Consider the following 7,801-nt stretch of genomic DNA (forward strand, 5'->3'; position numbering starts at 1 on the left):
ACTGTGAAGAAGACGAGAAGGGACTACAGTTGCAGGTGGAGTCACATAGAGTCTGGGAGTAGCAGCAGTACTCATGGCGTATCTCAAGTCCAATGTACATGGAGGTTCGACGCATGGATGAATTCAAGGTGGTGAAGAATATTCGCCAAGGTGGAGTTTGTTAGAGTTGTGTCGAATATTATTGTACAAGGTAGGTTACAATTGGACTTGGTTTTGGACTGTGTGTATACAGGGTAGGAGTTGTGTCCTAATAGGACACTTGTATCCTAGGCCTCTCGTATATATCAGGGGTAGACACACGATGTAACCTATGCCAACATAATAGCACGGGCAAGCGGGGGAGCCGGCGGCGTGTGCCGGCGCCTGGGCGGCCGGGGTGCGGTATTGTGACGGTGTCACGGGAAGGAGCGCCTGTAGTCAGGCCCCGGGGATGTAGCCATGATGATGAACCTCGTTAACAAATCTTGGTGTCGTGCTCGTGTGATTGCTTGGTCCTCGGTAGATCGACGGAACGCCTCGGATTTATTCTAACATGCCCGCCCTGTCCAAGCAACCTCCTTTGTCAGTCATTCGCCACCGGGGTCTATTCCTCGTCTTTCTTGACGCCGGCAACCACCCCGCATCCGCATCCGCATCCTTCAACCCCTTTCCACGCATCTACCGATAATGCCCCAGTCATACGTGTCGTCTCCATCTCCAACAGTCCTAGGTTGCCGTTGTTGGGACGTGGCGGACGGCCGTGGACTCCCCGCCCATGGCTTAGGGCCAGTTCTTTTCGGCGATTCTCCCAGAATCGCCCCCTCCCCAGCTTCTTCCAGAATCGCCACTCTATATATTTTTTACAATCCTAAATAATTAGACCTTAACTAGATAGGATTGTAAAAAATATATGAAGTGGTGATTCTGGAAGAAGCTAGGGAGGGGGGCGATTCTGGGAGAATCGCCCAAAAGAACTGGCCCTTAAAGCTGCATTGTTTCATTTCTCCCTCCGCAAATCGAGTGGCGGGGCTGTCCGAATAATATATGTTTTGGACAAAAAATGCGATGATGGTATAGTTTTGGACGCGAAGCCGTCTGAATAATATATGTTGCATTTCACCCACAAGTTGATCGCATCAAAATCAAGCCAAACACACACATTTTCCTTCTTCTTTTTTACAGTGTGTCATAGCTCACGACCAGATCGTTTCTACTAGTAAAGGTAGCCGGACGCTGACCTAAAAACACTGACTAGAAGTTGATCATCACAAAACCACCAACACGGAGCTGACCACTCCCTCCGAAGGGAAGCTTGCATTAACTCCAACACAAGCAGGATGTGGGAGCAGTGGAAGGCAAACATCCCCTGAAGCCCCGAGCATTGGTTTTACGTGAACCAGTTTGAAAAGTCAAAGATACGATACGGGTAAATCATGGTGCTCTCCCCGCGCAGGCTCTGGCCTGCAGTGGTAGAAGGCTGGTTGGCTCTGTACGAAGCCTTTTCCGCCCGCTCTTTCCCCCGTCCGCTCCTCCCCGTCGCGCACCTGCTCTACCTTGTGGCGTGCCTGCTCTCTCTATATAAGCGGCGGCATACACTTTGCGCTCCTCATTCTCTCAGGTGCTCTCCTTCTCCTCTGCCATCCTTCCTGCCTGGTGGCCGCCGAAGCAATGCGGCCCGAGAAGAGCACCGGCGGCGCGCCCCCCTGCCAAGACAGGTATGCCTATACCTCTTCGGGAACCGTCTCTGTCCGCTGCTCTGCGTCCCTTCCTCCCTCTTCTCCCCTGCTGCTGATTTGACATGTTTTGCTCAATTCTCGGTTTCCAAACATGCTCGTTGCTTCTCGACCTCACCTCCTTCTCCTTGTCGACGGCTGGAAGTACCAGTGATGCCCCAGAGTAGATCTACCAAGCACAGGCCAACGATTGCTCAATGTCACTCGCACAGATACGCCCATCAGGCCTTGACTTGACGAGCCGCCACCTCACCCTTCCGTTTTGGTTTGTTGCAGTTTTCTCAAGTTCGAGCTCGAATTGGTGTTTTCAGGGAGCGTGGCCAACAGCAGGGGGCATGCGAGGGCGCCGGTTCCTGCACATCCATGTGTGTCTCTAGAACCATCATTTTTTTGTGATCTACACAAGGGAGAGCTTGGTGGAACAAGTGCTGCTCGAGAGCAGGTCGACCGCGCACTGCTCTGCTCTGCGTCCCTTCCTCCGTGTTCCTCCCCTATAGCTGATTTGACATGTTTTGCCCAGTTCTCGGTTTCGAAACATGCATGCTCGCTGCTTTCTCCTCCTCGTCTTCTTGAGGATGGCACGTAGTAGTACTAGTGCCGCTCGAGAGCAGATGGACCGCGCACGAGATGATTGCTCCTCATCCATCTCTGGCCCCGCTACGCTTAGGCCTCGGCGAATCGGCACTCACCTTGTCCATTTTGCTTTGCTACAGTTTTACTCAAGTTTGAGTTCGATTTGATTTTTGCAGGGAGCACGGCCATCAGCAGGGGGCAGGCCAGTGCGTCGGTACCTGCACATCAAGGTGTGCCTCTAGCACGGTCATTTTTTTAGGAGTTTACTTGTGATCGACACAAGGAGAGTTGGCACGAGAGCTTGTTGGAACTACTAGTATTTCACATCGATTTTGGTTGAAATTTGTCTTCAGCTCTCGGTTTCCTAACATGTTCCAGCGAACACATCCTCACTTCGCTGTCGACTGCATGCAGGTGTTACTGCTAGTGCCCTTTGTGAGCAGGCCAACCACGCATCACTTGTCGCCCCGCCACGCCCATCAGGTTAGGAACCAGCACCTCGATCTCCCTTGTCTATGCCTTGATATCGCTATGTTGGAGGATTTGTGAATTTCGAGTCAGAATTATATTTTGCAGGGATCGTCATCAATAGGGGGCAGCCAAGGGCGCCATTTCCTGGACATTCAGGTTTGTGTTTAGAACTGTCGCGTTTTCTGATGATTTCACTTGTGATCGGAAGGGGGATTTTGTGTAAGAGCTTTCATGGATTCAAACTACTTGGGGGAATTATTTGTTGCAGGGACAGGAAGTACTAGCATGACCCGGGGCCAACACATGTCATCGTCCTTCGTTTCAAATTCATCCAGGCCCTTGTCAGGTGCGTGTTGTGCATTGTTCAGAGCCTTGTCTCGATCTGTTGAGAAATTTGGCGCATGGCGCTCTACATGTTTGCCATCTTTCGTGCAACTGCAGCAATCAAAATTCACCTCGTATTACTGCCGATTTGACACCCGTTTTGTTCATGGTTTCACATTGTTTTTGCTTCACTATTTGTTCGAAATATCTGTTGCAGGAAGCACTGCTATGATCTTGGGGCAGGAGCTTTCTTCTTTCATTGCAAATGCACTCAGGCCCTCATCAGGTGCGTGCGTTGCCTTGTTCAAAGTCATCCTGAATCTCGTATCCCATATCTACTACCTGTTGAGGCATTTGGCGCATGGCGTTCTATATGTTTCGTGCAACTGCAGCAATGAGCAATCAAATCATTTTGTTCACAATTGACATTTGGCGCATGGCAATTTGACACCCATTTTGTTCACAATTGACATCCTTTTTCTTCAGTTTTGACAAACTTGCTTCGGTTTTGACATCGTTTTGTTTGAGCGAATTCATCCTCAACGCGTCTTGATGAACTTGCTTGTCGTTTGATTGCAGGTACCAGTAGTACCCCTCTTGGACAGACTGCGCATGGCTTCTCTACCCATACCCCGGCACGCCCATCAGGTTAGTAGCCTATAGCAAACCATCACTTCATCCTCATATGCCTAGATTGTTCATTCCATTTGGAACGATTGATTGCTACAGGGTCACGGGTCCTGTGCCAGGGACAGGCCACCAAGATGGCACCACTTTCTTCGATACATCCTTCATCTGCTGCTGCAAGTGGTTGGTTTCTCCTCCCAGTTCTGCTTCTTTGCTTGCTGCAGATTTTGATGAATTCGGGGCTGGAATTGTTGATTGCAGTGAGTAGGGTCACGAACAGGGGCCAGACCAGGCCTTCCATGTCTTTTTCAGGTGTGTCCATTGCAATGTTCAGACTCGCCCATATTTGTTCCAAATCCCGTATCGATCTATTGAGGTATGATGCATGTCGCTCTACATGTTTGCAGGTAACACCTCCTCGTCCCGAGCAACCGCTCCTCCTCGCACCTCACCAAGAACCAGGGATCTACTCGCCAACTTCATCGGTAGTGATCTCTTAAGCTCTCCATGGACTCCTCCAATCCTAGAAAATGACCCAAGCCTCAGTCTAACCCTTGCACCCCCAGGTGCGTTCATCAACGTTCATTTGGTTGTGCATGTACAAATTGAATGTGTTACGTGCTCTGGCATGTGGTTCCATGCACAGTTGTGATATCAGAGGAGTTGAGTGCTTTGGAGGAAGAGACCTCTGATGATACTAATGGCCAAGGTACTTCTGTAACATTGCAGATATTAGTGTATCCATTTGTTTTGCACCTGGTGACTGACAGTTTGGTATCGAATTAGTTATTGCAGGCACTGTCCTCGTCGAGGAACCAGGTGTGCCCAATTTATTGTCCAAGTTCATCGATGGCAGCTTCTTTGATCGAGAATGGGTGACATCAATACGAGAAAACAACGCTCGTTTGAATCTGACACTCGCCACTCCCGAAGGTGCTTCATCCTTTCTTGTGCTATTCCTTTACTGCATGGCTCGATAGAATCTGGTACAGAAGCAATAATGTTGTTTTTATTTGTACGGAGAAGAGGAAACAAGAAGCTTCTTGTTGAAAGACTACTCCTCATGCCCCTCGTGCAAGGCCCGTCCATCAGCGGTGGTAGAGGCCCCCATCCGCCACGTTTGCCTCTGTATTCCATGCAAAAAAGACTTGGTCCCGAACAGTTGTCGTGCGTGCAACACTCTGCATTTTTTCTCAAATCTCGTGGATCTTCTAGCTGGTACACTGCTTGTCAACCTGAGGTCTTGGCATATAATCTTTGTGATGATGTTTGAATATGGAGGTTGATGTTGTTTGCGTCTTTTAGAAAAGAAGAGGCGTCAGGAGGCAGGGGATCCACCAAGGGCAGGGACGGAGCTCGCAAATCTCTGAAGCAGGGTGACAAAATAAATATGGGACAACCCGATGATCTTCCCGCAGTACTACCTCCAGAAGCCATCACCACAGTCGCCTGGTCTGCATGCGCCGCTGATGCCATATTATCTCAGATGCCCGGTGTGCAAGGCGCGCGATGCCACGTTGCGGCTCATGCCGATCCAGCACATCTGCTTGTACTCAAAGTGCTACATGGATGCCCCCCCACCCCCATGGCTTGTCCCTCGTGCGTCTGATTTTCTAGAGAGTGGCGTACATATATACTTTGATCGTTGGCTTATTCAGACTGCTTGGGATGCTCGATAGAGTGTGACACCTTTTTTTTTCTTCATGAACTGTGGCACGATATTCATCAATGATGTGAGTGGATGAGTGGCTCGCCTTGACTGTTCTATGCACTGTATTTTGTGTTTGCCAGACAGTTTGCGCTTACTACTACACTTATTCTTATTCTTGGGCTCTTGGCTCAAGTAGTACTCTACTACCCACTGCTTCTTGTAGAAACTTTGGCATCTTTCTTCTTTGCCTGTTCTTTCTATTACTAGCATGGGTGATATTTAATCTAAGGCTTCTTGTTGCATTTTTGATAATTCGAGCATTGTTACACTATGAGAGCACTTGTATATTTGTGGTACTCAACATTATCTGGTCCACAAAACCATGTTATCTTTAAATAGTGGCAAAATATGCAGGATGGAGTAATCCTTAAATCGATAGAGACAAATACACACTTCTTAACTTGGACAGTAAATAGACCAATCCACATAACAGGAGATCATATTTGGCAATGATGTTAGCAATCCTGTAATTGTATCGACCATAGCAAACATTCTTTCAAGAGAAATGTTCAATCTCCTGGCGTGGACAAAGTGCATAGCCATATATGATGAACAATTATTGTGCATTCAATCATCCACGAACAACATCAATATGTTCATGTCTTGGAAACATCTGAATCAGATCATTGCCACTACCAAAAATGCCAGCTCAATTTATTGTTGCTTCTCAGGCCATACTAAACCGAGCAAGAATAGATGTGAACAAAGTAGGAGCGGAGTTCCCACATGTTTAGCCAGCATCCTCTTGCAGTCACCAGCGTGCACCTTACAAGAATACATTGGAAATGAGCTAGCTATGCTCGTGAAGAAGTTCCATAAGTTCTCCAAGAAGAATCGCTTTCGGAAAGTCTTCAAGATCCAGCTCAAGAAATGATGAAGCTTCTACTCGTGACCACAAGAAGAGAACATGCCACAAATGCAAGAAACCTGGTCACTACATCTCTGAGTGTCCTCAATGGGACAAGGAATCTAATAATAATAATAATAATAATAATAAGAAGAATAATAATAATAAAATAAGAAGAAGAAGAAGAAGAAGAAGAAGAAGAAGAAGAAGAAGAAGAAGAAGAAGAAGAAGAAGAAGAAGAAGAAGAAGAAGAAGAAGAAGAAGAAGAAGAAGAAGAAGAAGAAGAAGAAGAAGAAGAAGAAGAAGAAGAAGAAGAAGAAGAAGAAGAGAAGAAGAAGAAGAAGAAGAAGAAGAAGAAGAAGAAGAAGAAGAAGAAGAAGAAGAAGAAGAAGAGGAAGAGGAGGAAGAAGAGGAAGAGAGAAGAAGAAGAAGAAGAAGAAGAAGAAGAAGAAGAAGAAGAAGAAGAAGAAGAAGAAGAAGAAGAAGAAGAAGAAGAAGAAGAAGAAGAAGAAGAAGAAGAAGAAGAAGAAGAAGAAGAAGAAGAAGAAGAAGAAGAAGAAGAAGAAGAAGAAGAAGAAGAGGAGGAGGAGGAGGAAGAGGAGGAAGAGGAGGAAGAGGAGGAAGAAGAGGAAGAAGAGGAAGAGGAAGAAGAAGAAGAAGAAGAAGAAGAAGAAGAAGAAGAAGAAGAGGAAGAAGAAGAAGAAGAAGAGGAGGAAGACGAGGAAGAGGAGGAAGAGGAGGACGAAGAAGAAGAGGAAGAGGAGGAAGAGGAGGAAGAGGAGGGTGTTGGATCCTTAAGAAACAAATTTTGAACCAAAACCCTAGGAAAGAGGGTGTTGGGTTCGAGAGGAAAATGAATGTTGATGGTTCTTACTGGAAGCCTGAGCAGTACCCCAAAACCACATGGGTTGCTGCAAAGGGACCTTCAGTAGATCCATCTACCTTATCTGGCTTCACTTGTGCTAACCCTATTATCATTGATTAATCCTTTGATGCAAATTATAAAATGTCCAAAAATCAAAATGGTGAAGTGTTTGCCAGGTATATCGGTACTAACTACAGGAATGGACCACCCTTGAATAAGATCTGGGCGACCAAAAGTTGTCTTGAGAAGCTTCCTGTGAATGTCTGATGACCCACAAGTATCGGGATCAATTGTAACTCTTTTCGATAAGTAAGAGTGTCGAACCCAACGAGGAGTAGAAGGAAATGACAAGTGGTTTTTAGCAATGTAATGTCTGCAAGTGCTGAAATTGTAAGTAACAGGGTAGTTTGATATCAAGATATTTTGTAACGAGCAAGTAATGATATTAGTAGCAGAAGTGTAGCAAGGTAGCCCAATCCTTTTGAAGCAAACGACAGGCCAAAGCGGTCTCTTGTGATAAGCAAAATGTTCTTGAGGGTACACGGGATTTTCATCTAGTCACTTTCACCATGTTGGTTTGATTCGTGTTTGGTACTTTGATAATTTGATATGTGGGTGGACCAGTGCTTATGTGTTGTTCTTAATTGAACAAACCTCCTACTTATGATTAA

Source organism: Triticum aestivum, chromosome 1A, assembly GCF_018294505.1.
Source record: "Triticum aestivum cultivar Chinese Spring chromosome 1A, IWGSC CS RefSeq v2.1, whole genome shotgun sequence".
Classification (NCBI taxonomy): domain Eukaryota; kingdom Viridiplantae; phylum Streptophyta; class Magnoliopsida; order Poales; family Poaceae; genus Triticum; species Triticum aestivum.